At 52.0% G+C, this 27,662-nt stretch overlaps 2 protein-coding genes across 8 annotated transcripts in view; one reads left to right on the top strand and one right to left on the bottom strand.

The window, feature by feature from the left end:
* The window catches only part of BCL2A1 (BCL2 related protein A1), a 50,922-nt gene extending 26,142 nt beyond the window's left edge, over positions 1–24,780 (bottom strand). Inside the window, exon 1 of the mRNA XM_036916109.2 lies at positions 23,962–24,780. The gene's annotated coding sequence lies outside the window, so the exon portion shown is untranslated. The remainder of the gene's footprint in view (positions 1–23,961) is intronic.
* ZFAND6 (zinc finger AN1-type containing 6) overlaps positions 24,750–27,662 on the top strand; it is a 48,459-nt gene continuing 45,546 nt past the window's right edge. For 2 of the 7 annotated variants that reach the window (XM_036916105.2, XM_036916098.2), the window contains exon 1: positions 25,049–25,234. The gene's annotated coding sequence lies outside the window, so the exon portion shown is untranslated. Of the gene's footprint in view, positions 24,774–25,034; positions 25,284–27,662 lie in introns of those variants that run through there. The other 5 variants (XM_036916104.2, XM_057494748.1, XM_036916100.2 and 2 more) reach the window with 5 other exon arrangements.

Raw genomic sequence — 27,662 nt, 5'->3', positions numbered from 1 at the left:
TCACCTCTCTTACAGTGACCCTAGGGTCCCTGCTGGGAGGACCTGATCAGGCCACCAGCCAGCCAGCCCAACTCAGAAGCCATAAAAGAAAAAACTGACAAATTAAAATTTTCAAAGGAGGCTGTTAAGAAAATGAGAAGAAAAAAGGTCTCGGCACACATATCTGACCAAGGACTTGCACCCAGGATGTACAGACTTCGTAACTCAACAAGATGAACACCCAGCTTTTAAAACTGGACAAAAGACTTATCATTTTTTACTCAAGTATAGTTGATAGACAATATTACATCATTTTCAGGCATACAAAATACTGATTCAACAATTACATAGAGTACAAAATGCTCACCACGGGAGGTGTAGTGACCACCTGTCACCGTAAGATGGGACAGTACTGCTGAGCTGCGCTTCTCTCCGTGACTAAATTATTCTGTAACTGGAAGTTCGTCCCTCTTTATTCCCTCCACCTATTCTGTCCGCCCCCACGTCCCCCTCGGCTGCGACGACGACCAGTCTGTTCTTGTGTTTATGAGTCTGTTTTGTTTGCTTATGTTTCGTTTTTGTAGATTCCACATATAAGTGAATTCGCATATTTGTCTTTCTCTGACATTTCACTTAGACTGATGCCCTCTAGGTCCATCCATGTTGTTGCAAATGGCAGGATTTCATTCTTTTTATGGCTGAGTGATATTCCATTGTGTGTAGGTATCCCATCTTCTTTATCAACTCACCTATTCATGGGCACTTGGGTTGCTTCCATATCTTGGCTATTGTAAATAATGCAACAATAAACATAGGGGTGCATATATCTGTATCATTTTCTTCAGATAAAATACCCAGAAGAGGAACTGCTGGATCATATGGTATTTCTATTTTTAATTTTTTTGAGGAACCTCCATACTGCTTTCCACAGGGGCTGCACCAATTTACATTTCCACCAGCACTACATGAGGCTCCCATCTCTCCACGTCCTTGCCAACACTTGTCATATTTCTCATCTAGTTGACACCAGCCATTCTGACTGTGGGAGACGGTATCTCATTGTGGTTTTGATTTGCATTTCCCTGATGATCAGGGATGTGGAGCATCTTTTCATGTGTCTGATGGCCATTTGTATGTCTCATGGAAAAATATTCATGTTCTCTGCCCATTTTTTATTCAGGTTATTTGTGTTTATAAAAAAACACAATAAAATTGAGTTGTATGAGTTCTTCATATATTTTGGAAGTTGACCCCTTATAAGAAATTTCATTTGCAAATATAGTCTCCCATATTTAGGCTGCCTTTTTCATTTTGTTGATGGTGTCCTTTGCTGTGCAGAAGCCTTGTAGTTTGATGTAGAACCACTTGTTCATTTTTGCTTTTGTTTCCATTGCCTGGAGAGACATATCTAAAAACAATACTAATGCTGATGGCTCAAGAATTTACTGCCCATGTTTTCTTCTAGGAGTTTTATGGTTTCAGGTCTTATATGTAGGTCTTCAATCCACTTTGAATTTATTTTTGTGTGTGGCGTGAGTAAGACAGTGTCCAATTTCATTCTTTTGCATGTAGCTGTCCGGTCTTCCCAACACTATTTACGACTGTCTTCTCAGTGGGTGAAAGATGTGAACAGGCAGCTAAACAATAGAAGAATGGTTAATAAGCACATGAACAGCAGCTCAAAATCCTTAGTCGATATGGAAAAACAAATTAAAACCACATTAAGAGAGTTGAGGATGTGGAAAAGAGGGAACGTTTACGCACTGTTGGTGGGGAACGTAGATTGTTGCAGCCACTATGAAAAGCAGTACGGAGGTTCCCCCAAAAATTAAAAAGAGAAAAGTGTATGATCTAGCAGTTCCATTTCTGGGTATTTATCTAAAAGTAACAAAATCACCATCTCAGAAAGATGCCTGCACCCCCGTGGTCACTGCAGCATGATCTACAAGAGCCCAGATCTGGGGACGAGCCAAGCGTCTGTCAACGGGCAAATGGATGAGGATGTGGTTTGACTACACGCAATGGAGAATCACCCTGCCATAGAAGAGGAAATCCTGCCTTTTGCACACGGATGGGCCTTGAGGGTCAGTACAGTAAGTCAGACGGAGAATGACAAATACTACGTGATCTCATTTATCTGTGAAATTCGAAAAAGCCAAAATCATAAAAACAGACCGTGAGTTGGTTGGTGTTTGCCCAGGGGGACTGGGAAGATGCTGGTCAAAGGGCACAAACTTCCAGTTAGAAGATGACTAAGCTCTGAGGATCTGACCCACAGCAGGGCGACTGCCTGAAAGGTGTGCACCCAAGAGATGGCGAGAGGAGACCTGAAACATTCCCATGCGGCCACGAGGCGGGGGAGGGGCCAGCTTGCTCACGGAACTCATCTCACGGTACGGACGTCTATCAAGTCACCGTGCTGTATACTCTACAGACTTGACATCTTTATTCGTCAATTATGCATCAATAAAGCCAGAAAAAAAATAGAAAAGCACATTGAGGGGCCATCTCTCTGTGTCTCTAGAATGGCTGAAATAAGAAACAAAGTCTGACAACAGCAGGCATGATGACAATGTGGAACGACAGGAACTTCGTGCCTGCTGGTGGGCCTGTAGATGGGACAGTTGTGGCAAAGAGTCTGGGGGTTTCTTGTAAAATGAAGCATGAATGTACCATACAACCTTAGAATTCCACTGTCAGTATTTTAGTGAAGAGAAATAAAAATATATGCAGCCACAGCAGTGTACTCACATGCTCGTAGCAGCCGTGCACAGAACTGCCCCAAACAGGGAAAAACCCCAATGTCCACCAACGGGAGAACAGATACACGGAACGGTGCCTCCCCGAGTGCAACGCGGGTCAGCAACACAGAGGAACACGCTCCCCATCACGCCACACCAGGGACGCGTGTTTAGAACATTATGCTAAGTAGAAGCCAGACACCAAAAAATTACAGGCATGTGATTCTCTTCACACGAAATTCTTGAACAGGCAGCCCTATGACCTTGTGATGGGTGGGGAGCAGATTGGTGGTCTCCTGGGCTGGGGTCCGGGAACCAGCTGCAAAGAGGCCCCTGGGGACTTTCAGAGATGGTGATGTCCTAGCTCCTGACTGTGCTGGCTCGGGGTTACCTGGGCGTAGACACTTATAAAAACACAGTGAGCTGGAAAAAAAAAAAACCCACATCAAGTCATACACGTACAATGGGTGTATTTTTTATTGCATGTAAATTTCACCTCAGTAAATTTGATTTTTAAAAAAAGGCAGCCAGCTTCATTTCTTTAGCAACAGAAGAACTAGCTCTCCATGCATGGGGAGGCAGGTGGGAGCACGGTGGGTGTGGCAGGGCCAGTCTGGGAAAAACCAGTTCCCTGATGTGTACTCCCTGGAGGAGGGGTGTCTTCTTCATCCTGGAGAAGTGGTTCTGCCCTGCCCACCCCCAAAAGGGCACATGACTCCTTTCGAAGAACATTACAGATCGGGGGCAGTAGGGGTGTGGGGGGTTCAGATCCTACCACCCCCAGAAGCTTCTGTTCTGCTGGGGTCAGGGTAGCAGGGTGTCCTCTGAGGGCAGACGTCTGCCAGGTCGCCCGGACCCCTGCGGGAGAAGTGGGGCTCAGGACTGGGGTGGGGGGCTGGCGGGGCCTCCCCTGGAGCTGGGCAGAGCTGGGTACACAGGAGAAGCTCAGGCTGTCAGACCAAGGGTCCTGCCCCCACACCCCTTACGCGCGGGGCCAAGGCCCAGACGGAGCAGCCTCCAGCCCACTTCACCCTCCCGCTCACACCAAGCCCCGGCCATTCTGATTCCGGACAGACCCCGCATCCAACCCCTTTCCTCCGCCTCTGCTGCTCCCACCCCGGGCCAGGCACCGGTCCTTACACTCGTCTCCCAGCTGCCAATTTCATCTCCCTTTAATCCATCCATAGAAGCCATGTGGTTTAAAAAAAAAATAAACTGGACAAGAAAACCCTGTGCTTAAAACCCTTCTAAGATGTGTCGTTACTTTCAGGAAGAAGTCCAAGTCCTCGAGCTCTGGACAGCCAGTTCTGCCAGCCTGCCTGGGACTGATGCCTGCTTCTCCTTGTTGCGATGCTTGGCCGCCCTACTGCGCGCCTCTCCTGCCGCAGGGTCCTTGCACATACCATCCTCACTCCTGATACACTCTCCACTGTTCACCTGGCTCCCAAGCCAGGTTTTAGTCTGGAAGCCACAGCCTGTGCCCTTATGCTCACGTAGATGTTTTTCTCATAATTTGTCATGTGCTTTAATTATACATGTATTTGTCTAATTATGTGTCTCACATCTGTTGCCCTAACTATACTTCATAAAGGCGGTGATGATGCCTGTGTGTCACTGGATTCTCAAGGCCCGGAACCATGCTTGGCACGTACAAGGCCCAAGTGGATATTCTTTTTTTTTTTCTCCTCAATTTTTTATTAAGGAAACTTGCAAACATACCAAAATTTGAAATAATACTACAATGACCACCCATACTCCACACTTAGGGTAAAAATTGTTTATGTTTACCATAACTAAGTGGATATTCTTTAAACGGATGGATGAATGAAGAGATGGCTGTAAAAAATACAGGCTTTATTATTTTTTAAGTATACAAGGCCACCAGATCAGGAGGCGACTGCCTCTGGAGAAGCAGTCTGCTGCACTCACAGAAGCTGGGATGGGGGCCTCGGGGGCCACACGGGGCGGCACTGGGGTGGGTCTGGAGGCAGGGGGTGCAGGGGGGCAAGCGGGCAAGGAGCTGCACTGTCTCACAGGGAGGGACAGGTGGGCGGGAGGCAAGGTTGGGATGGCGCATCTGGATCTCAGCCCACTCTGGGCACAATAGGAGCTCTCAGTGATGAGTGGCCCAGAGTGTGAGCCCAATACGGAAGGCATGGGGGCGACGTGGGGGGAGCGAAGGGGCCGTGGGGCTGTGGCGGGCGTGGGGTCGGGCCGTGGGTGTCCGGGGCTCTGAGTCGGCTCATCTGCATCTGAAGGGCTTGCTGCCCGGCAGCTGCTCACCTACCTCCAGGCCCAGCTAGCCTGGTTAGGGCAGCAGCATCCTCAGGGTCACCAAGGCCACAGGTGTCTGAGCACCAGAACACAGCAAACAGGAGTGTGATTAATAGACAGGCCCAGTATTTAATTTGAGTGAATTCCCCAGAGGACTGGTCCCTCCGTTATTCACACACACCCTCCACCCTCCACGGATGGCATGATCAGAGATAGCAGCCCTGGGCCTCATTACTCAAGGAGGTGCTCAGTGCAGTGACGTCCTGTGCGGAGCAGGATGCACACTTCCTCTGTTTCCTTCCCCCGATGGCATCCTGCAGCAGGAAGCCCGTGCGGCTCCCCGGAACCTGGGCTGCCCTTTCAGAAAAGGACACACTCGGCTGGAGCCCAAGCCAGAGCACAACCACCTTCTCCAGGCCCAGGACCCGCCACGCAGGCCCGCGCATCACCAGGAGGAGCCCGGCTGCCAGCAGGTCCCTTCCTCCCGGGCGCAGGTGGGGTCGGGGCTCCCAGCTGCAGAGCGAGGCGTGCGCCTCAGCTCATCTGAGCAGAAAGGCACCCATTCAGGGAGAAAGGCAGGTCACTGAGCCGCTGGAGGGTCCGAGAAACAGACACTGGAACGAGACCCAGGAGCCACAGTGCAGCCACCTGCAGTGGCGGGGCCTGCGGCTTGTACACCGAGGAGCTTCCAGGCTGGACGCTGCTGCCCAGCCACCTCCAAACTGGGAAGCCACCACAGCCACTGAGTCCACCTGGCCCCTGCAGATCTCCACGTCACATGTGAGTCCACCTGATGGGCAGGAAGGGACTCAGGACGTGAGCTGCAGGGGCAGGGGAAGCCGGAAAATGCCAGTTCAGGTGCAGCCTCGCAATTAGAAGGTGAGTGGACATCAATCTGCATCCACCATGTGTGGTTCGGAGCCGTTCTCTGGGCCTCGCGTGGGTCTGCAAAGGGCCAGACATGTTTCTTTTCTTAAACATGTGAATTGTTGGATAAAATTCTGTCCCTCAGCATCGGTGGCCATGATTTCCTCCCCATGATCCACTTTGACATGATCCACGGGGAGGCTTATGCTCTCTGTCCGCTGCTGCACACACCCACGGCTTTTAGAGCACAGAGCCAAACATTCGCCCAAACCAGCCCAAGACTAGGAGGCGGCAGCCGCTACCGCAAACAGGACCACGTCGGCGGCCGGATGAACAGGTGCTGTCTGCTGGGCCAGCAGCACAGGACGGAGCCACTGCTCTGGACTCCCCATCCCCTGACGTGTGGTGAGACGCCCCAGTGACCTATAGGACACCTTGTTGGTGTCCTCGGGCCTGGCATCAAGATCCCTGAGTTCAGATCCTGACCCTACCATGCTTTACCTGTGTAACTTCGGAAAGTCACTTAATTTTTTGAGCTAGCTGTGTTCTCATCTATGAAATAGGCCCGGTAGCAACTACTGTGTAAAGCTGCTATGGAAAGAGACAAGACGACTATGTAAAAACACCGTGAAAAACGTTAAGCCAATGGCCTGAGCGAGCGAGTAGGCAGCTCCCGTGAGTTCATGAGGCTGCCTGGGGCACTGGGTCGAGGACTCTGAGGCAGCTGTTAGGTAGAAATGCCCGTTGCGACTGCCAAGATTGCTTGCACTGGGTGAGCACAGGTAAGTACGGTGTCACAGATGTCACGCACTTGACAATGTCACACTCTGTGAGCAAGTGCTGTAGACGGCCTCATGGCGGACAAAGCAGCAGAAAATCACGTGGAAGAGAGCATGGCTCGAAGAGACAAGCGGTTGATTTCCCTGGACGAGGAGGTGATTTCCCCAACAGCGCACTCCAAGCAGGGCCCCGGGGCTGTGAGCGGAGCGGAACATGGTGCTCCTTCCCCCTGGCTCGGCTGTCTGGGCACCGCCAGGCCCTCGCCCACTGCTGGGACATGGGCTCTGGGGCAGTCTCACCCCTCCCGTGGCTTCGGACACCTCCATGCACATCTCTGGCCCAGGCAGCTCACACTCGGCCCCTGAGTGTCCAACTGCAGTCCACACACTTGGACTCGGTCCGTGTGAGACCCAGCATCCACTGCAAGCAACAGAAGACACCTCCGGCAAACTGAAGCAGAAAAACCTCGCTGAGGAAGGTATTAAGTACCTCACAGAATCTCTGAAGGGACAACCGGGCGGCACAGCAAAGGACAGTGTCCAAGATCATGCCACATAACTGCCCAGAGGACACCCTGGGCCACTCACGGCGCTGACACTGAACTGCAGGTGCTGGGGCCGGAACGCCGTCACTGCGGCCTCTGAGCACCGGCCACGGCCTCCCTCGCTGGAATCGCCCAGCTTCTGCTAATCAGAGCGTCCGAGTCCCGGAGCGTCTGAATAACAGAGCCCACGCTGGGGGCTCAGGAAAGTCTGAGAGTGAAGCCCAGATTTGGGGCTTTATGGCAGGAGGCAGGCTCTACCTCATGGAATTTGGAAGAGGCTGGACCGAGGTGGTACTCGGGGCCAGGAGGTAAGAGGCAGGGGCGCCCTCCACTCGGTCTCTCCAGCTCCGAGGCCTTAGGCGATGGTGTGGCCGCAAGCTGGATACAGGGTCCCTAAACCAAGGGCACCATGCCACCACGCCGGCCCGGAATGCCTGCATTGGCCACCGTGTGGTCCCAAATTTTCTTACAGTTAATAAAAACCTTTTATTGTGCTAGGCCCCCAGTATTGCAGAGCTCCTTTCTGAGAGCAGCTAGTGTTACCCTAACTTTCACAGTGACCAAAAAGAGCTTAACATTTCCACTTCACCGCCTCCACACACATCTCCAAGTCAGCAGGTCATCCCCTCTGCCCACACCTCCCGACTGGCCCCCTCTCCCCGTCCATCTTCCAGCCCACACTCGTCAGAACCCTGGTTGTTAGCCTGCGTTCTTCCCTCTGCTTCTCTCCCGACATTCAGTCAGAGACTATCTCCTGCATGGTCTCTCCTGCGGACGCTCTCCCAGCATTCCCACTTCCACCGCCGTGGCCCACTCACCGATGTGCAGCTCTTTCCTGGCCTTGCTACTGGGTCAGTCTCCCACCTGCCAGCACCACCTCAGCTCCAGTCCATCCATCCATTTAATCATCCATCCATCGATCCATTCAAACATCCATTTAACTTGTTATTTGTTACATGCATTAACGTGCTAAACAGTGTAACTACTGTAATAAGTGAGTCTTTGACCAAGATGATTGGGAGGATCAGCGTAACGACACAGTCTCACTTAAGAAGACATAACTGCAGATGCTCTGAAAGAAAATGGCAGGTTGTACGGGCGCCTCACCACGGGCCGTAATCTGCTCAAGGGGCAGGGAGCCTCCCTTGAGGGGGTGACCTCTGGGCAGAGGACGAAAGGGCAGAGGAGACCTGCAAAGGGGGTGGGAGCTGCAACGCAGAGCCTCTGGGCAGCGGCGGGGAGCAGGGAGGGGCCCGGATGCCCAGTGTGGCCCGGGAACCGGCTCTTCTATCACTGCGTCCCCAGCACCCAGCAGAACGTCTGGCACACAGGTGTCTCGGCCACCAGGGAGCGAGCCACGGATGAGCGTGTGAAGGGGTGGGTGACGGGGGGCAGCTGCAGCCCACCGCACAGCCTGTGGCCCAGACACAGCGCCGCTGGCCCCTCGTGAGCCTCCCCGCTCTGTCTGGCACCAGCAGCCCCTCCTCCGCCCTATGGCCATGGGTGTGACGCGGTGGAGACTTAGCACCCTGCACGTGACTGCCTGGTTCATCCCCTCACGAGCTGCACAGCGACTCATCCTGTTTACCAGCATAGCCAGGGCCCAGCCCACTGTCTGCGTGGAGGAGGCGCTGTGTTTAAATATTTAATGAGTGGGTAGGCAGGGGCATGGGCATTGGAGTCAGTCATCTGCCAGCCTTGGTTGGCATGAAGGAGGCTGAGCCAAGTGAAGCTCACAGAGGCTGGGGGCACGTCAGAGTCGTGTCTGTAGACAAGCCCAGGGACAGTGGAGGTGACAAGGACGCAGGTGCAGGACACTCCAGGAGCCACAGGGCACGCCCCAGTCTTGGGGGACGGGGTCCCTCTGGCTGCCTAAAGGTTCTGCCTTACAGCTGCCAGGTCCCACCACGGCCTACAGGGGGAGCACCCGCACCTGCCCGTGTACCGCCTCACTTCACTTCTGCACTGAGGGGGCGAGGAGGTGGTCCTGTGCGGACTCCCTGGCCACACAGGCACCCTTGGAGGGGGCTCTGTTTCCTACGTGCTGCCAACACCCTGCCCAGTGCTCAGGGAGCGAGGTGCCCGCTTTGTGGGAAGAGCACTTTGTCTGGAGGAAGAAATGGCCAGCAGATGAGCGAGAGCTGGACCTGCAGTCAGACCGGACGGTGGGAGGCCCCTAAACAGGCAGCACCTTTGCAGGAAATCCAGCGATGCGGGCCCCACAGTGACTGCGCGGTTGCTGTCTGAGGGCTTCTGGTTTGCTCGCCTGAAACCAGGCTTCCTATGGGACTCTTCTGGTCCTCTCGGTCTGACTTACCACCTCTCAAATCGATCAGCATCACCACCTGGTGCTGTCCTGTCAGCCCCTAGTTCCCACAGCAGCTGACGTGCGTCCCCGTGCACTTACTCATGAAACCTTTCCTGAGTCCCTGTCATGTGCTCGATGGTCAGGGTGCCCCAGGAGAACCGGCCATACCGGCCGGCCAGGTCGTTGCCGCGTGCAGCCCCGAGGGATGAAAACGGAGCACCCACGGCACCCAAACCACCAGCATCTGTCATTCCATCTCCAAGGTCTCCCTGACCCCGTTTCCTCACAGATAAGAATGACTAATGAACCACCACCGGAGGAATTTGGGTCAGGAATGCCACTGATGGCTTCCCAAGCACGCAGCTGCGGCCATCCAGGCATCCAGGCCCAGACACTGGCCGGCAGCACTCCACCTCCGGGGTCAGCCTGTGGCCCTGCCTCGGGGCTGCCGTCCCTCACGGTGCCCACTCACACGGCCACTCCTCCTTCTCAAGGGCCTCAAGCCTTGGGCCTCACCGCTTTGTCCTAAGGTGGCCGACTGTCCAAATGTGCCCAGGACTGGTTCTGTTTTAAGCACTGTCCCAGGAAATCTGCAGTCCTGGGTAATAAGGCAGGATAGCTGGCCGCCCCACGGCTCCTTGCTGCACTTGCCCCTCTGTACACATTCCAGGGCAGCTGGTCTGGATCGGGGCCCCTAGAGGGACAGGCATTAGCTGCTGCATGGGACTCTCTGGCACCCTGCCAGCCGCAGTTCCCAGGATGCAGGCCACACAGACCTGCTGCCTGCTGACTCCGGCCTCACCAGGCCTGCCCGGGCAGTCCCGACAGAGGCCAGAGGGCGAGAGGGAGGGTGGAGGCCTGCTGCTCCTGTCACTATGCCTTCAGTGCTGGCACGGTGCTCCCTGAAGCACAGGCCAATGACGAAAGCTAGCAGTGGTCCTGAGCCCTCCATTCAGTGCCAGATGCCTCCCTTCTCACGCCTCCTCTGCTGCCATGTGGGCACAGGACCTCCAGACACCAGGGACCAGCCAAGAGCACCCACACTGCCTGCCATCAAGCCTTCCCCCACTTTCCTGCCCCATGGGGACTCTGAGGTCCCAGAACCCTTGGCCGGGATCTGACAGCTCTCTGTCTCCTTCAGCCTGAGGGGACCTCACCCAGTTACTGCCTGACCTCCACACCAGTGCTGGGGCCTGGCCCTGGGCAGGTCTCTGGCTTCTGGTCAGTATGGCCTCAAGTCTAGCAGCTGCCAGGAGGGCCACCCTGTTTTACTCTCTGCCTCTCTGGGGAACCTGTGTTGACTCTTCTGCACCTGCCTCTGAGCTGGTGGGGCTGTTTGTGGGGACTGTGCGACCACTGTGCCCCCCACCTGCCTGGCTGCATCTGTAGGTAACCGGCCTTTGGCCTCGGCTCAAATCTGCCTGGAGGGGAGGTTTGCCCCCTGCCTGGCACCCGGTTAGGTTGGGTGGTGCCCACGGTTAGGAAGCTTTCCCGACACATTTGTCTCTTAGATGGGAGCAGGTGCCACATCCGACCTTAGTGCCTGGATTCCATAGCCTAGCAGGCCCCACCGTGCCCGGTGTGACCTAGAGGGCTCTGGCACACTTGGGTGACCCAGCGGGGTGACCTAGTTGGGGCCACTGTGCCTGGGGTGACCTAGAGGGCCCTGCTAGGCCCGGGTGACCCAGTGGGGTGACCTTGTCAGGGTCACTGTGCCCACGGTGGGCTCCTGGAGGAACTGAGCTCCCTGAGGTATCAACCAGGGTCCCAACAGGGGCCTGGCTCAACCCAGGGTAATGTGAGGAAGCCTGGTTCACACAGGATACTTGCCCAGTTATGGGTAGGATACAGGAGAGCCAGCACAGCTCAGTCCCCTGCCTACCTGGCAGGGATCTGACTCAGTGCCCTGAGGGACCAGCAGGCCTGGAGGAGGGCGTCCCAGGGGAGGCTGAGCCGATGGCCCCCAGGGACGTTCACATACCCGCTCCACAGAGGCCTGGCCCAGAGGCGGCCCGGGAGGAGCAGGGTCCCCAGGACAGTTTCCTGGGGCAACTCCCAGGGCATCCAAGCTGGACGCAGGACCTGCAAAATGGAGACTGGCTTTTGTCGTGGCATCTGAAGGCTGAGTGGGAGGCGGGGAAGAGCAGCGAGGGGCTCAGGGCTCCAGTGACAGCCGGCCTGGAGAAGGAAGCCTGGGCCGGGGCACAGGCTGCCCGAGTCCCTGCAGATGGAGCAGTGCAGGGTCTGATGGGACTCGCCCCTGGCCACAGTTCAGGTCTGTGCTGACTCCCAGATTCTCTGCTGCCCCAGACCCCAGACCTACGTCCCTAAGTAACAGGGCTCTTCCTCCCTGTCAGGTCTTTACCTGAGAACCCTTCCACGTCCCCACCAGCTCAGGTGTGGGACCCTGCCTGACAGAATCCCGGTGGCTGGCCCTGCTTCCCAGGCCTCATTTTGTGCCTGCAGCCTTGTCCTGGAGGCCCACCCACGGTCCAGGTGGGCTATGATTCCATTCAGGGCTTCCCAAGGCGCACACTGCGCAGAAGGGTCTAAGGCTTGTGTTACGGCGGCAGTACTGACCCAGCAGGTCCTGGAGGGCTGGGGGGCGGTGCCCCCCAATGAGCTCTCGGACGCTGCAGCCTGTCCTTAGACCACTAGGCTCTCAAGGCTTCACCCCTGTGCTCCTCACACTCTGGCTGGAGACCAGGGCAGATGCACACAGGCCCCAGGCTCTCCCCTCCTTCAGCGAGCCCTGTGGGCTCCCCAGGCAGCCCTGGCGCACACCACCATCTGAGAACTCGGCTCCAGTCCATGGCTGTGTCCTCCGTGTGGCAGGGCCAGCCTTGAGCCCCGGCACAGTGCCCTGTCCGGGAACCTGGAAGGCCTGGCTTCTCCAGGAGCAGCTGCTGTGGCTGATCCTTCAGATGCAGCTGGAGCGGGGCTCAGGGCCCCTCCCTTCACCCACAGGTGACCAGAAAAGCCCTCTTCTGGTGAGACAGACATCACCACGGGCTCCCCCATTAACCGGAACCTGACGGAGCGAAAGGTGGCCAGCATGGGGGCACCAGGCAGGCCGTAAATACAGCCCCTTGCAGGGCAGCCTCTGCGGGGGCCCCGCCATTCCCCTGCCAGTCTTCCTGCCAGGGCAGAGAGCGCCGGCCCATAAGCATGACGAGCAATGCCTTTCCACATGCAATGGGCCGGTGTACTTGGGCTGCCCAATCAACATGGTTATTAAAGGTTTGGAAACACCATTTGATTGGTGGGAGACTGGTGAGGAGAGGCGGCACCCCCAAGGGCAGGAACCCCAGCAATGCACTGCATCTCTCCAGCCCCAGCCCAGCCGGGTGCGCAGGGCCACAGAAAAGTGGCCCAAAGGCCTGCCCACCCCGCAGCAACGGCCACCAAGGCCAGGGGCTGCCACCTGCGCCAGCCTGCAACCGAGACGCGGCCAGGGCCCTGGCTCCGAGGCTTCGTAAGGGTATCAAGCTCAACACCATGGGCTTCCTGCCACGGCCCCCATGGCGCACAGCTCCAGGCATAGGCTGTCTTGCTACCCAGGCTGGCAAACTGCAGCCCAAATCCGGCTCAACAACCTGGTTTGTAAATAAAGTTTCATCAGAACAGATGCACTCATTCACTTACATAGGTGGTCTCAACGGGATGAGGGGTTATGCTCCCCAGGGATATTTTGTGTTGTCACACTGAGGGGTCTACTGGCATCTAGTGGGTACAGGCCAGGGATGCTGCTAAACATCTCACAGTGCACAGGACGGTCCCCCACGTCCAGCCCAAACCGTGACCAGTGCCAAGGCTGAGAACGCCTCTACCTGCCCACGACTGCCTCTCGGCTGCAGGAGGGACGAGGGGGTGTGACAGAGACCTACGGCCTGCAAAATCTAAAGTTCTACAGAGAAACAGAACCAACAGGGTGTGTGTGTGTGTGTGTGAAACAGAACCAACAGGTGTGTGTGTGTGTGTGTGTGTGTGTGAGAGAGAGAGAGAGAGAGAGAGAGAGAGAGAGAGAGAGAGAGAGAGAGAGAGAGAGAGAGAGAGAGAGAGAGAGAGAGAGAGAGAGAGAGAGAGAGGAGGGACTCACTGAAGGACTTGGCTACTATGATGGGGAGGCTGGTGAACCCAAGATCTGCAGGGCAGCCAGCAGCCGTGGGGCCAGGGACAGGCCTGGGCAGCAGCTGGGCTCCAAGGCCGTGTGCTGGGGAACTCCTTCCTGCCCGGGGGAGGTCAGTCCTCGCAGCATCCACGTTTTCAACTGATTGGATGGGGCCCACCGACTTAGGGAGGGCAATCTGCTCCACTCAGAGCATTTAAATGTCTAAATCCAAATAGTCAAAACAGTTTAAATGTTAATCTCATCAATAAAAACACCTTCACAGGAACATCTAGAATAATGTTGGACCAACTACCAGAGCCCCATGGCCCAGCCATGTGTACACATCAAGTTAACCACCCCTGGCTGCTACAGAAAAGTGTAGAGCCTGACTACAGCTACCTTGGGGGGGTCACACGTCCCCAGAGCTGAAGGTGTGTTGGCTGGAGCTGTGGGTGAATGTGGCAGAGTTGTCTCTGCCTTGCTCAAGGTGGGCATGACTGGGCATCAAGCACAGAACGAGCGCCCGCCGTGCAGGGAAAGCAGTGGTGTGCTTCCAAGGCTCCATGGCTGCAGGGAGGAAGTTGAAGTCGATGCCAATCATTCTGACACCTGCTGGGCACAGCCCCTGGCCGAGGGCACAGGGTCACGAGGCCCAGAGGTGACTCCCACCTGGGGCGCTGGTGTGAGAACAGGGGCCCCCATCCCACTCTCAGCGTGGTGTCCTTGGCATCATAATCTATCTGGGATTTCCCAGCATACAGAACATCAGGAGCTAGAACGGGGGAACCCGTCCCTGGCACACTCAGATGAACTGGTCACCCCGTGCCACTGCCTCAGGGTGTCCGACCTTAGCCTCCCTAGCAGGATGGGCCCACCAGGGCCTGGGGGTGAGGAGGGCGTCTCCCCAAGTCAGTACTGTGTGCACCGTCCGACCTCAAAGGAAGAGGTCGTGCGATGGGCTCCTGGGCTGCAGCCCCTGGCAGCAAATGTCTCCGCTGGCCCCTAAGCGCCTCCATCTCCTAAGTGATGACCCCTGAGCACACAACTGCACTATTAAAACCATGAAAAAAATTAAGCTTTCTCCAACACCAGAATAATAATCATTCATAACAGTAAACACGGAACATTCAAAGAAGAAAAATGTTTAACATCCAAATGTCCACCAACTCTAGTTTTTTCTAGAGTTTGTTCCACGTTCAAAGTTTCTGCTTTCACCAACCAGTGATCACACAGCCTTATTAGATTTTTCCTTTTTGAATCTTTTGGGTTTTTACAAATTTCTTTTCAGATTATAAAATACAAGGTCATTGGTGGAAATAAGAAAAACACATGGGAAAAAAGCCAATAGTAAGAATCATCATAATCCTATTATTCATTAATTAGAGAAAACTATTAACATTCGTGGTATGTAATAGTCCCATCTATTTTCCTAGGCATGCATCCACATATGTGAGTACATGTAATTTATACATTTTTTCATATATAATTTAGTTTTCAATATATTCATTTTAGAAAATGCAAACACTTCAGAAGTAAATTTCCTCCTATCACTCAAACCCATCCATTAGAGATAGTAAATGTTATTTTCAATTAGGTGTCTATCTTTTCAGGCATTTATTTTACTTATACGTGTAATGTTATCTGTATTTTTAGCACAAATGGGATCCTATAGTGCTGTTCTGTGACTTGCTCTTTGCACTTAATACATTATTGGCACATTTTCAATAATCTTGAATATATTCAAGAATATAGTCTCATATTCTCCCCTGCTCTGCTCACCTTTCACAGGTACTTACAGTCTGCGAACTGAAATATCCCACTGAGTATCTGCAGGTGTTGAAATTTGTTCTGGCATTTCTTTGTTGTTCCTGATTTTAACCTGTTTTAAATCATACGAGCAGTATGTGTGTACATTCACATTGTAAAAACTTAAAGTATAAAGGGAAAAAGGTGCAATCTCAGCCTGCCTTCCTCGCTTCACCACCCATGTTCCTGGAAAGCAACACCACTGGAGACAGTCTCTTTTCCAGGAGCCAATGTACGTGTACCTACTTACTTAACTGGAATCACACTGTGCCCACTGCCCGGCAGCTTGCTTCTGCCACACATGGACATCACAGGGGTTTCTCTCTCTCCATTTCTCTGTGTCTATCTACCTATCTTACTACCTATCTATCTATATGCAGCTGACTGCTATTAGAAACTTCTTTATTCACACTTTTTTGTGCATTTCTGTAAGCTGGACACTAAAAGTGCGGCCACTAGGATGGGGTGGGTGCATTTTGCACTCTGAAAGCTACCGCACTCTGGCGTTCTTGAGCCCCACATTGAAAGACTCGAGTCCCTGGTTCACTGTGCCCTTTCCAGCTTCAAGTACTGTTAAAGAAATTTCCTAATGCTTGGAGGCAAGACATGTCCTCACTGGGCCTTTGTTTAGAGCAGGCGAACCGTTTCCAACTCCACTGCCGGTTAGGTTATTTTGAGGGGCTTGCTGACTCTCTGTGGGTCCTTCTTCACTGATCTACTGCAAAAGCCCATCTTGTTTTAGCCACGATGGGATCGGATAACTAGGTAATAGTTCTCTAACCTGCATTAGACAATTAGATAACAATATCTGATATGGATTAGGTAATTCGATAATATTGTAACTGCTGTTTACCGAGCATGTATTTTTGTGGGACACTGACACGGAGCTAATAAGCACTAATAAAAACTGCTTTTCATTTAGTCAACCTTGTCAGGACATTATTATCTCCACTTCACAGATAAGGAATTGAAGCTCAGAGACCTTAACCAACCTGCCCCAGATCACACACCTGGTAAGTGAAGGAGCCATGATTTGTGCCCAGCCCTCACAGGTTTTGCACAAGGGGCCCCTTGTAACTTTAACATTCTGTGATTTATTGACAACCACGTCCTGAGGGCCTCAGTGGGGCAACCATGTATCTGCCTGGCACCCAGGCACTGGTGTGGCTGCCGAAGCTCAATGCCACAGTGCTGAGTGAAGGCTGTGCTCTGGGCTGATAAGAGTGGATGGGAGAAGGCTGCTATGGGCCCCAGATGAGCAGCAGATCGGAAAGGCCACATGGATAGGGGCTGTGGCTCTTGGCAGAAGAGTATCACCAGCCCTCTGCCACCCAAGAATCACCAAGAATAAACAGTGCACCCTCACGGTTCTCCCTCCCTCCTGGGCTCCTGCAGAGCTGTGGAGACGGCCCAGAGTCCCCATGCACCCACACCCAGCACCCCCTTACCAACACCTACGGTGTCCTTGTCACAATCAATGAGTCAACACCAATACACCAATAATAACTGAAGTTCACACTTTACACAGACTTCTTTAGTTTTTACTTAAGGTCCTTTACCGGTTCTAAGATCCCACCCAGGATACCACGTTGCATTTAGATGTCACGTGTCCTCAGGCTTCTCTAGACAGTTTCTCTCATTCTCCCAAGCTTATTATGAGAGAGAAGACAAAAGAACACACACTCAGTCTATGATTTCAGGAGAAGGGAGGGAATCCTAATGAAGCTATTAGGAAGAAAGTGATTAAGATAAAGTATTTAAATCAATTGGAAGCTATAAAAAGAACTGATAAAGAATACAAGATGGTATATTTTAAAAATGATAGTAATACAGACGTTCCTTTGAACTGTAGTCAAAGAGTGGGAGTAACTACCATCAGAGTGAAGAAAAGGGGTGCATGGTGGGTAAGGAGACTTCGGTTTGGGGCACTATGGTGTGGCTCGGATGTCCCAAGGCTCCACGGGGTCTCCCTGCCCTCATGTGGTCCCCTATCAGACCTCAGGCTTTCACCTCAGAATGTTAATTTTGTCATCAGATTCCTTTCTCATGGGCAGACTCACATTAGATAAGTGAAGACTGATGTATAAATCCAAGCTCTAAATTTATAAATTAAAAATAAGAACTGTAACCCAGGCTAAAAAAACTGTATTAACTCACAACAAAGGAGGTCAGTTAGATAAATTGAGCATTTAATAATCAAAACAGCCTCATAGAGACTAGAGGAACATTCTTATAATAAAGATGCCTGTCCAGCTAGACCAGCTTATATGAAACCTAACTGCTGAAGCTGCCTATCCCCTTCGACAGAGCGGAGATGGTACGACCGTGGATGTCATATCCGCCTCCGCTGTGTCTCTGCCTCTACGGTGACCAGCCTCCCAGGCTTCTGGCTGACTGCTTGCTTCTGGCATCAGCACGCTGGAAAAGGCTGTTAGCCGTGGAAGGCCTGGGAGCCACTCTCTCGTTACGGAATCACGGACATAGGCTTGTGGCTCACAGGCAGGTACTAGGGGACATGGGGTTTCTCTAACTAGACAGTAAACGTTACACAGTTTATGCAGTTTTCTGAGCTGAGAATCTACAGCCTTCAGCAGACCCTCGAAGAGGCCCTCAAACTACACACAGTGCCTGCCTCCTTGAAGCATCGGCACCGAGATCCTCGTGAGCTGAGTGCAGCTGGACTCCTAGCAGGCTGTTTCACATCGAGTGTTTGGAGGCATTCGCAGTACGAAAACACAGACTCACATATCTCAATGAAATAGACCATTTTCTATTAAAAATATATTGTTAATATCGATAAAATGCTGAGCAAAAAACCTGATGGCACCAGTAAGTCAAGCAGAGACTGAGAAATTTACTAAGAATAATACTGGAAAATCAACCTCACAGATGAAAATGCAAACTTGCAGAGGTGCTGATGGGGTCCCTACATATGGTCGTCTCCAAGCCGGTCCAGCTTGGGGCCTGGAGAGGAGGGGGTGCTGGCTCGCGGGGGCCCTTAGACCTGCCGCCTCCTGGCTGCTGCTGGTGGGGGGTGTTCCTCCAGCCCCCAGCAGACCTCCCAGCTCTTCCCCTCTGGGCAGAGAACCACTGCTGGGGAGAAAGCAAGCGTGGGGGAGACCCCAGGACACTGACCGCAGCGGCCACACAGCACAGACCCCTCTGCTGATCCGGCTGCCCTTTGGGGTGAGTATCCCACAGCCTGAGCCAGTCACCTGGACTCATCCTAGAAGGCGGGTTTGAGTGAAGCACCTTCACCACAGGTGGGACGGCCCTTTTCAACGATTTAATGTGAGCCTGTGGCACCTGCTGAACTGTGCTATGCCAAGCGGACACAGAGGGAAAATACAAAATATCGGCAGATGAAATTAAACAGCATAATGAAAAAAAACTCGCCACAGTTGTGTTGTTATATGAGAAAAATTCAACGTAAAAATTCAAATCATTTTATTAATATACTATTTATAACAAAGGATCAAACAGCAAAACGATCTTAGAAATTATCCTCCTAGATGGGAAACATCAATCACACAATTCAACAGTCATTTCTGATAAAAACTAAGTATAAAAATAAAAATCCTCAGCATCAGCTTTTAAAAAAGTGTTTATTTCAAATAAATCAGGATTTGTAAGAAACTAATCCAGAGTGTCAAAATTCTGGCTACAGCAATAAGATATAAAACAGAAAGTAGATAAATTGGAAAGAAAGAGGGAAAATACTATTTTGATTAAAAAAAGCAAATCAATTGAAAAATTATTAAAGACTATTCTAAAAGATCAGTTATAAATTAGATATACAGAATTAAGTAGTATTATAACATATATCAACGGCCAATTTGAAAATATGAGAAAATAATTTTATGCAGTGTCAACAAACTGTAATTATTGACAAGAAATACTATGATCATGTGCATTTCTTTTCAATATTTTACTAAGTGATATAAAATTAAAGAAACAAAATATAATTGAGTTTTTTTAAGCTGAATACATGAAAAACTCCAGTAGATTTCTTGATGGGTCATGCAAATTCTGTGAAAATACACATTTCTCTCCCAGCTCCCCCAAATGTTTTAGACACATGTAATCCCAATTAAAATCTTGGCAAGATATTTCTTGAAAATTGGCAAAATTATCCTAAAGTTAACCTGAAGGCATAAACAGATCAGAATTTCAAATAGAATTCAGAAAAGAGAGCAACAGGTAGCTCCAGCTGATGCTAAAACTAGTTATAAAGTGATGTGATTAAAGCATCATGGGTCTTTACGAAAATAAACACAATGCTGATGCAGAATAACAGATTTAGTGAAAAAGCCTATTATGTACAGAAAGTTCACACTGGCAGAGGCCTCAAACACAACCACAAAGAGAGGGAGAACTGGAAATTTTGTTATAATTGGTCAGAGATTTGGAAATGGACCAATTTACATGCTCATCTCATACTAGTATTTAAAAAAACATCAAACTTCAGAAAAACAACATTCTGGTCTAATTAGAGAGGAGGCAAACATACAGACTGATACATTTCAACTTAACATAAGTTTTATTGCAGAAGGAGGAATAAGGTGTGTGAAAACACTGAAGGGAGCAGTTCTCATTTTCCCTATAGGAGTAAAGAAAACCTTCACCAAGGAGCAAGTGTTTATACTGGGTTTTGAGGTCTGAGCAGGAGTTTGGTTCAGGGTAAGTAGAGAGTACTCATCCGAGGGTAAGGTCATGAAAAGGGCTGGCAACTGCATGTAAGGAATTCAAGGAGAGGGGCGGAAGCACGCCTGGGATTCGAGGGAGCCTGCTTGAGCACCCTCCTCAAGGGGGAACTCTTTCAGCAGTTTAAAGACATTATGTCAATATGATGCTGGTTAGACTGGTCGCTCTTAGAGTGTGATGCATGGACCCTGGGGGTCCCTGAAACCTCCTGAGGGCATCTCTGAGGCCAAAACTATTATATTACTAGGTCACTTACTCACCAATATACAGTGGAATTTTCCAGAGGCTACATGGGGTTTGTTGGACTATGATGAGTACAAGGAGGTCCTTAGACCAAAGAGTGTGGGAATCTTCGGGCTGGACTCATGGGAAGTCATTAGCAGACCCCTACAAACACAGGTCTCTGAGAAGGTTTCTGAGAGTCCTTCCTCCCAAGCAGCTCCTTGGCTCTGGGCTGGCCCTTCCCGTCCCTGGCCAGGGGCCAGGCCCTACTCCGGTTAGCAGTAGGCAGGCCCTCGGAGACTGTTTAAAAGGCAGGCTGCTGTGTGGATTAGCACGGCCACAAATAGCTGGCAAGCTCCTTGCTTACAAAGGTACAATCTATTTCCCTAACTTTGAATCTGGGTCAGTCTGTGACCTTCCTGATTAACAAAATATGGCTGGAGTGGCCTTCAAATTCACACCCTCTGTATACCAAGCCTCCCGGCTCTGAAAGACCATGTGGAATGAGAGACCCAGTCAAACAGGTACCGCAGCAGAACTGTTCCCTTCCTCGAGAAAGGGCATAGGCCAGACCCACACAACCAGGAGAAAGAGCAAATCTTGTTCAAGCCACTACACTGGGGATGTCTCTTACAGAGCAGTAGGTCTCTGCTAGAGCCGGGGACCAGATGCCTAGCCTCTAACACGGTTTCTATTTTATCTCCCATAAACACTCCCGGCGCTCTCCGCATGACTGGCACGGGGCTGGCGGTTCCCTGGTGGGGGAGCTGCCCTGTACTGCAGAAGTCCAGCAGCAGCCCTAGTACTCAGGGGACAGCTGGACACCCAGCCCCCACCTGAAACCACCAAACTGTCTCCAGACATTGGCAATTGCCCCTGGGGAACAAAAATCACCCCTGGTTTAGGAACACTGTACGAAGCAAAACTTGGGAATAAAAACCACCTGGGGGCTTATTAAAAAGAGATGCCTAGGCTTGTCTCCTGCAGAGTCTGACACACTGTTTGGACTAGGGACCTGCAACCTGGATTGTTCTTAATTCTCCAGGTATTCTCCCTGGAGGAGTTTGTGAGCTGTCCCAGGTGGGTCGGGAAGCTGATGGGGGGTTGACAGGCTCAATCCGCGTTTCAGGAAGATCCTTCTAGAAGCAGCTGGGGACCAACTGGGTGGGGTGTCCAGGGTGTAAAGGAAATGGGAGTTGGAGGCTTCTGCTCACATGCAGGTGAGAAAAGGGTGGCACAAGGCGGGGGTAGGGGTAGGGGGGGTGGAGTGGGGAGGTACATTTCAGAGATATTCCTGGGGCAGAATCAGTGAAATCTGTGACTAACTGGATGTTGGGGAGAGGAGGAGGAGGCAAAATTAAAGACTTTAATGCTTCAAATGGTATCATCAAGCAAATGAGAAGACAAAGCACAAATGGGAGAAAATACTTGCAAATTATTATCTGATAAGGGACTTGTATTGAGAATATGTAAAGAACTCTTAAAAAACGAAGACAAGTAACCCAATTAAAAAATGAGCAAAGGATCTGGATAGTTTCTTAGTATTTCTTTAAAGAAGACACACCAATGGCCAACAGGCACATACAAAGATGCTCAACACCAGCAGCCAGGAGGGAAATGCAAATCAAAACCTTGATGAGATACCACTTCATACACATTAGGGTGGCTAAAATCCAGAAGACAGATTATAAGAGTGTTTTCAAAGATATGGAGAAATTTCCATCATTGCTGACAAAATGTAAAATAGTGGATCCCCTTTGGAAAACAGTCTAGCAGTTCCTCAAAGAGTTGAAAAGAGAGTTTATATTGGTGAGATCTCCCTACAGAATAGAGTAAGAATATGGCTGTCCTTACTAAAAAAATAGCTGGGATAAATCTAGAATCCTGTACTTATGTCTAAAAACATAGCAGTATAATTACAGAGAGGAGATAAGACTTCATCAGACTAAATAAAAAATGTTAGGGGGTTTCCTCAACTCAATTATGACCCTGCAATTCCGTTCCTAGGTATAAACTCAGGAGAAATGAAAGCATATGTGCCCCACAAAAACGTGCACACCAATGTCCACAGAAGCACTGTTTCTAAGAGGCAAAAGGTGGAAGCAACCCAAATGGCCAACAACTGATGAATGGGTAAGTTAAAATGTGGTCTAGCCATACAAAGAAGTATTTTTGAGCCATAAAAAGACATACTGATACAACATGGAGGGACCTTGAAAACCTTGTGCTAAGCAAAAGCCAGTCACGATCGACCACAGATCCAGACTGTATGACTCCATATATATGGTTATCTAGAACAAGCAAATCTATGGACACAAAACAGATTCGTGGGTGGGCAGGGCTGGAAGGGGCAGCGGGGAAAGGACTGACTCTGAATGGGTGTGGCGATCTCACCGGGGTGATCAAATGCTCTAAAACTGCAGTGATATTAGCACAACCTTGTGAACATACTAAAAACTACTGAATTATACCCTTTCAATGGATGCATTGTGTGGCATGTGTATTAAATCTTCATAAAACTATTAAAAAAATGTTTTATAGGAAAAAAAGGAAAATGACGAGGTTCTAGCTTTAATAAATGGAAACACGGTGTCAGCATCAGCCAGAACCGGCCCGCTTCTCCCGGCCTCCTTGTCACCACTGTCCCTCGTGCGGATCCCCATGCCCTTCTCCCAGGGCTCCCTGCTACCCCTGCTGCCCTCTAAGTCTGCTCTCAGCTCACACCAAGATCATGTTACTTTTCTGCTCCAAACTGCCCACTGGCACCTCCTCTCACTGGCAGGAAAAGGCCAAGTACCTCCAGCCCCCCACAGGCCCTCCTGGTCTCCCCTGCTCGCGTGCCCCCTAGCCTGCTTCTTGCCGCTCCTGCCCTTAGGCCTGCACCCCAGCAGTTTTCTCCTCCCAGGTTCCTACGACCACATCCTCCCCTCCTCCCTGAGGCCTAACTCCCACTACTCCTTAACCCCACAGCCTGCTCCGCTGTTTCCCCCGTCTTCCCCCCTTACCATCTTCTCACCAGCACACTGACACTGGTTTTATTTGTACCCCCATTAGAATGGCACAGCTGTAAAGGAAAGGGTCAGTTTCCCAAACTCATAGAAAATTGAGACCCAGGGAGGGTACGGGTTTTGCGCAATGTCACTGAGCCATACACACGAGTAGGGACCCGCAGTAATTTCCATACAGTTCCACCACCCAAAGACAAGAGGGCAGTGACCTACAAGCACCCCAGGCTGCAAAATTATCTCCAGGGCAGGCAGAATCCCCACCAGCTCTTGTCACCACCCACTGCTCCCTCCCCTCTTGGAGCTCTTGCAGTTCCGGAACAGCTTCCCACTGACCAGAGGGGAAGCCAACTACTCCCCTGGGCTCTGAAGATCTCTAATAACTGACCCCCAACCAGCTGCAGTCTCCATTATCACTCGGTCTCCACACTCTTGGACAGGGTATCCTTGGGCAAAACCCTCTTTTGTTGGTTTAGCCCACAGGTCCTTGAAACGTTTTTAAATTAAACTTGACCTTTTAAAAGCACATTTTGAATGCCTGTAGGCCCTGGGCCAGCACCCCGGCTCCCCACCGCCCCCACCCCGTACACTGGGCTCCCCGTTACCGAGGCTGCGCTTACCTCGCTCCTGGAGCCACGAGGAGGCGGTCGTACCTGCTCTCCCACCGGGCACCCCTCGCGGCCTCCTCGGGGGGTGGGGGTGCAGGACGGCGGTCTTCGGGGACCCGGCGTGCCTGAGGCCTGGGCACCTTCAGGGCCAGAAGCCAACGGCCCTCGCTTCCCCCGGCCGCCTTCCGGCCTGTGTCTTCTCTGCAGGTAACCACGTCTTGTACCCGAGGCTCACGTGCGAAATACTTGACCTTTGCCCTCAGAGTCCCGTCAAAATCTTTCCCCGGGGTCACCCGACTACAATGAGGTCGGTGAGTCTCGCTTCAAGCATAAACTTTATAGAGCACCACAGGCCCCGGAATCAAGATAAATAACTTCAATACTGCATTTTTTAAACATCTAAGTGCAAAAGATTCATGAGCAAAAGCCCCTCACACTGAGGCTCGGCCCGCCGCTCCCTCCGGCCTCATCCGCACCGTTACTCGCCGCCCTACTCCCGGGCCCGCACGTGGGCTCGGGCGGCCGCTGCCCGACCTGGGGGACACGCTCCCTGTCCTCGGGAGCGCGCCGCGCGGTGGGCCCACGCGTGCACGCGCTCCTGCCGTCTGGCTTCCCTTGCCAAGCCCGGACTCGGGGCCCAGAGCCCGGGCTCTGCGCCTGCAAAGATGGGGCGCACGGAGTGCGCATGGGGAGCCCCGGATGCCTCCGGACACGGCTGGCAGGTGGGGCTCAGCTTCTTCCGGCGCCCCGACCCGGGACAGGAACACGCCTCTGCCCGCGATGCAGCACAGGACCGGACCTGACCTCGGACTTTCGGATTCCCGGTGGGTCCCCGGAACCCTGCAATCCCGCAGCGGCTGAGAGACCGCCGATGGGGGGCGGAGGGCAGGAGCAGGGGGCGGGGGGCAGGGGGCAGGGGACGGAGGGCGGAGGGCGGAGGCGGCGCCGGCGCAGGGGCGGCCCTCGCTGGGCCCCGCCTCCTCCGCTCAGGCCAATCGCCGTGCGCTCCGAGCTACGGCCCCGCCCCTCGACGGGCGGCTCCGCCCTCGCCTTAATAATTAGCTGCGCGTGGGGTGCCGCGTCAGCGCGGGGCGCCAGCCAATCGGCCGCGTGCGTCTGCCGTCGCGTCACGGGCCGAACAACCAAACAGAAAAGTTTAATAAACAGCGGACGAGGGCCGGCGGCGGCGGGGCCGGAGCGAGCAGGGCGCGGCGGCCTCACCTGTCCCCACTCACCGGCGGCGACCGGCGGCGGCAGCGCGTCAGGCGGGGAGAGCCGCCGCCAGGTGAGCAGCGCCGCGGCCGCGCGGGGAGCCGGAAGCGGGGCCGCCGCAGGTGGGGCGCGGGGCCGGTGGGCGGGGGAGGGGCGCGGGCGGCCGAGGGCCCGGGGCGGTTGGCGGGGGCGGGCCTGGGCCCCCCCGCGTTTCCGTCGGGAGGGAGGCCCGGGAGCCCGGCCCGCGGCGGCGCAGGTGTCCGCCGGCCTCCCGGAGCCCTGGCTCGCCGGACGGGGGCCCGCGGGGCGGCGGAGCACGGCGCGCGGGGGAGAGTCGCACCGCCCTCCCTTCACAGGCGGACTCCGGTGCTTTTAACCTGAATGCCGGAAACTTTGAAGGCTGGTTACGGAATAAGGTGCGGGGCGCCCGCTGAGCTGCTCGGGGTCCAGGGCTTCGGGACAGCGCCGTCTGGAAAACACGTACATTTAAATTTCCCAAATGGGTTGCCTTTTAATTCTTTCCTTTCACGCTGTAAGCCGAGGTCCGGAGGGAGGCTCGGGTTGGTGGAGCGACGACAGACGGCCGCAGCTCGTCCCGTCTCCTACACTCTGCGGTTCATCGTCAGTGACCGCGAGAAAGCCATTTTTAAAAAGCAAAAGAAAGTATCCGAAAAATGTGTCTAATACCACAAAAGAATGCATAACCCAGTATAAAGAGATAAAACGCGGAAAAAACTCGTGACTGCGCGCGAACCCACAGCTGGCACATCACATCCGCCCAGGAGTTTGGTTCCTGAGCCCCTGCCTCCCCTTGCCGACGGTGTCATTCCGGGCCAGCGGGGTTGTCGCTACCTTGCCTTCTTAAAAAATAGTTGGGTCACATGTATCTGTGTGTTAAGTGTGTTTCGTTTGCTTTTCTTTTTAGCCTAAAAGAAATAGTGTGACTGCAGTTAATTCATTTCATTGCTAATGTGTTAGTCTTCCGTAACTCACGGGCATTTAGGTGCTCTTTATGATTGTTTTGCTATCAGCACCTGCGCTCTCTGAACACTTCTTGTTTCCTGACTCCTAGTGCACAAGCAATGGCAGGAGCTTTTCTAGTGCATTCGAAGTGTTAGGTAGTCTGGAGTAAAATAGGTTGAAGTACTAGAAATAAAAGGAATGAAAAACTTTAGGGCTCTCTCATGTTTTAATGGGAGATTTCATAGCTACAGTGATTGGTTCATAGTTGAACATTTGCGTGAGAAAGTGAGATTCCTGTTCGTCTGCATATAATGAATCTCTTCCTATGAGATCACACTGTAAGAAGTCTGGCACCATTTGCTATTTACTTTTTCAATGCAAAAGTAAATGTAGTAGAAAAAACACTTGATTTTATGTAAAATAAGTCACTCTTTCTTTCCCCTCCTCCTTTGTGTACCTTCAGACTTGTCGTTGCTGTTTGTCCGTCCAGTTTTCAGACTGCAGTGAAGGGAGGTCCTTAGGAAGGCAGAGCCTTTAAGGAAAGGGATCGGGACCAAGGCATTGTTCTTGGAATTACACTGTGTATTTTGGAACATTTTTGGAGAAAGGTGTGTGGTGGGAGTTTATCAGGGTCAGTTAACCACACATTTAAGTACTTTTCACTACTTTAGCCTCAGATTTTGGAGTGCCGCCAAAGGTGTGCTTCTGGAGCTGTTGATCGTGCTGACTGCAGTGCAGTGACTAATAGGGAACAATATTAATTCCCTGGAAGTGGTGTGTGTGTACTAATAGTTTATGTATAGCCTTCAATAACCTGTTTTTATCTAAAGGCATAGGAGTAGAGATGGCTTGATTTTTTAAAATAGAATTTTATATATAACTTGCAGACAGATACCAGGATGCTTCGTTTGGTAGGGCTGTTTTTGAAAAAAAATGTCAGCTTTGTGTGTGTCTATAAGGGCAGTGGGTGGTGTTTTCAGACTCAGAAGGAATAGAAAGCTACTAAGAATGAATAACCATCGTTAACATTTTGGCAGGTACCCGCAGTCTTTCTGTTCCTGCATACTCTTCATCTCCTAAGCAAAGTTGAATTCTAAACGGAAGCAGGCTGCCCTGCCCTTCCAAACCCAAATATGATTTGTTTGAACGACTCATCTAACTGGTCTCCTTGCTCCAGCTGTCACTCTCCTGCAGTCTGTTGGTTCTCCAGTGGAGAATCATTTAAATGTATAAATTAGACGACCTATTCCCAGGCCCAAAACCTTCCAGTAACTTCTCAGCACACCAAATAGCATTCAAACTTACAGCTATGGTGCCTTTACGCTACGCCGGCAATGTCTGGTAGGAATGTAATGGGAGTCATGTACCAACTTAAAATTTTCTGATAGCCACATTTACCAAGGGAAAAACCCAGATGAACTGTATTTTATCTTAAAAATCCTATCTTTCCAGCAAGGAGTCAGCGATAAGGAATTACTAACGGGATGTTTCCCATTCCTTCTTTCAGACAGCCTTCACAAATCTGAGGTGTATCTTCC

Source organism: Manis pentadactyla, chromosome 18 (genome assembly GCF_030020395.1).
Source record: "Manis pentadactyla isolate mManPen7 chromosome 18, mManPen7.hap1, whole genome shotgun sequence".
NCBI classification, from domain to species: domain Eukaryota; kingdom Metazoa; phylum Chordata; class Mammalia; order Pholidota; family Manidae; genus Manis; species Manis pentadactyla.
Note: the sequence above shows the minus strand (reverse complement) of the source record. Positions and strands in the feature narration are given on the sequence as shown.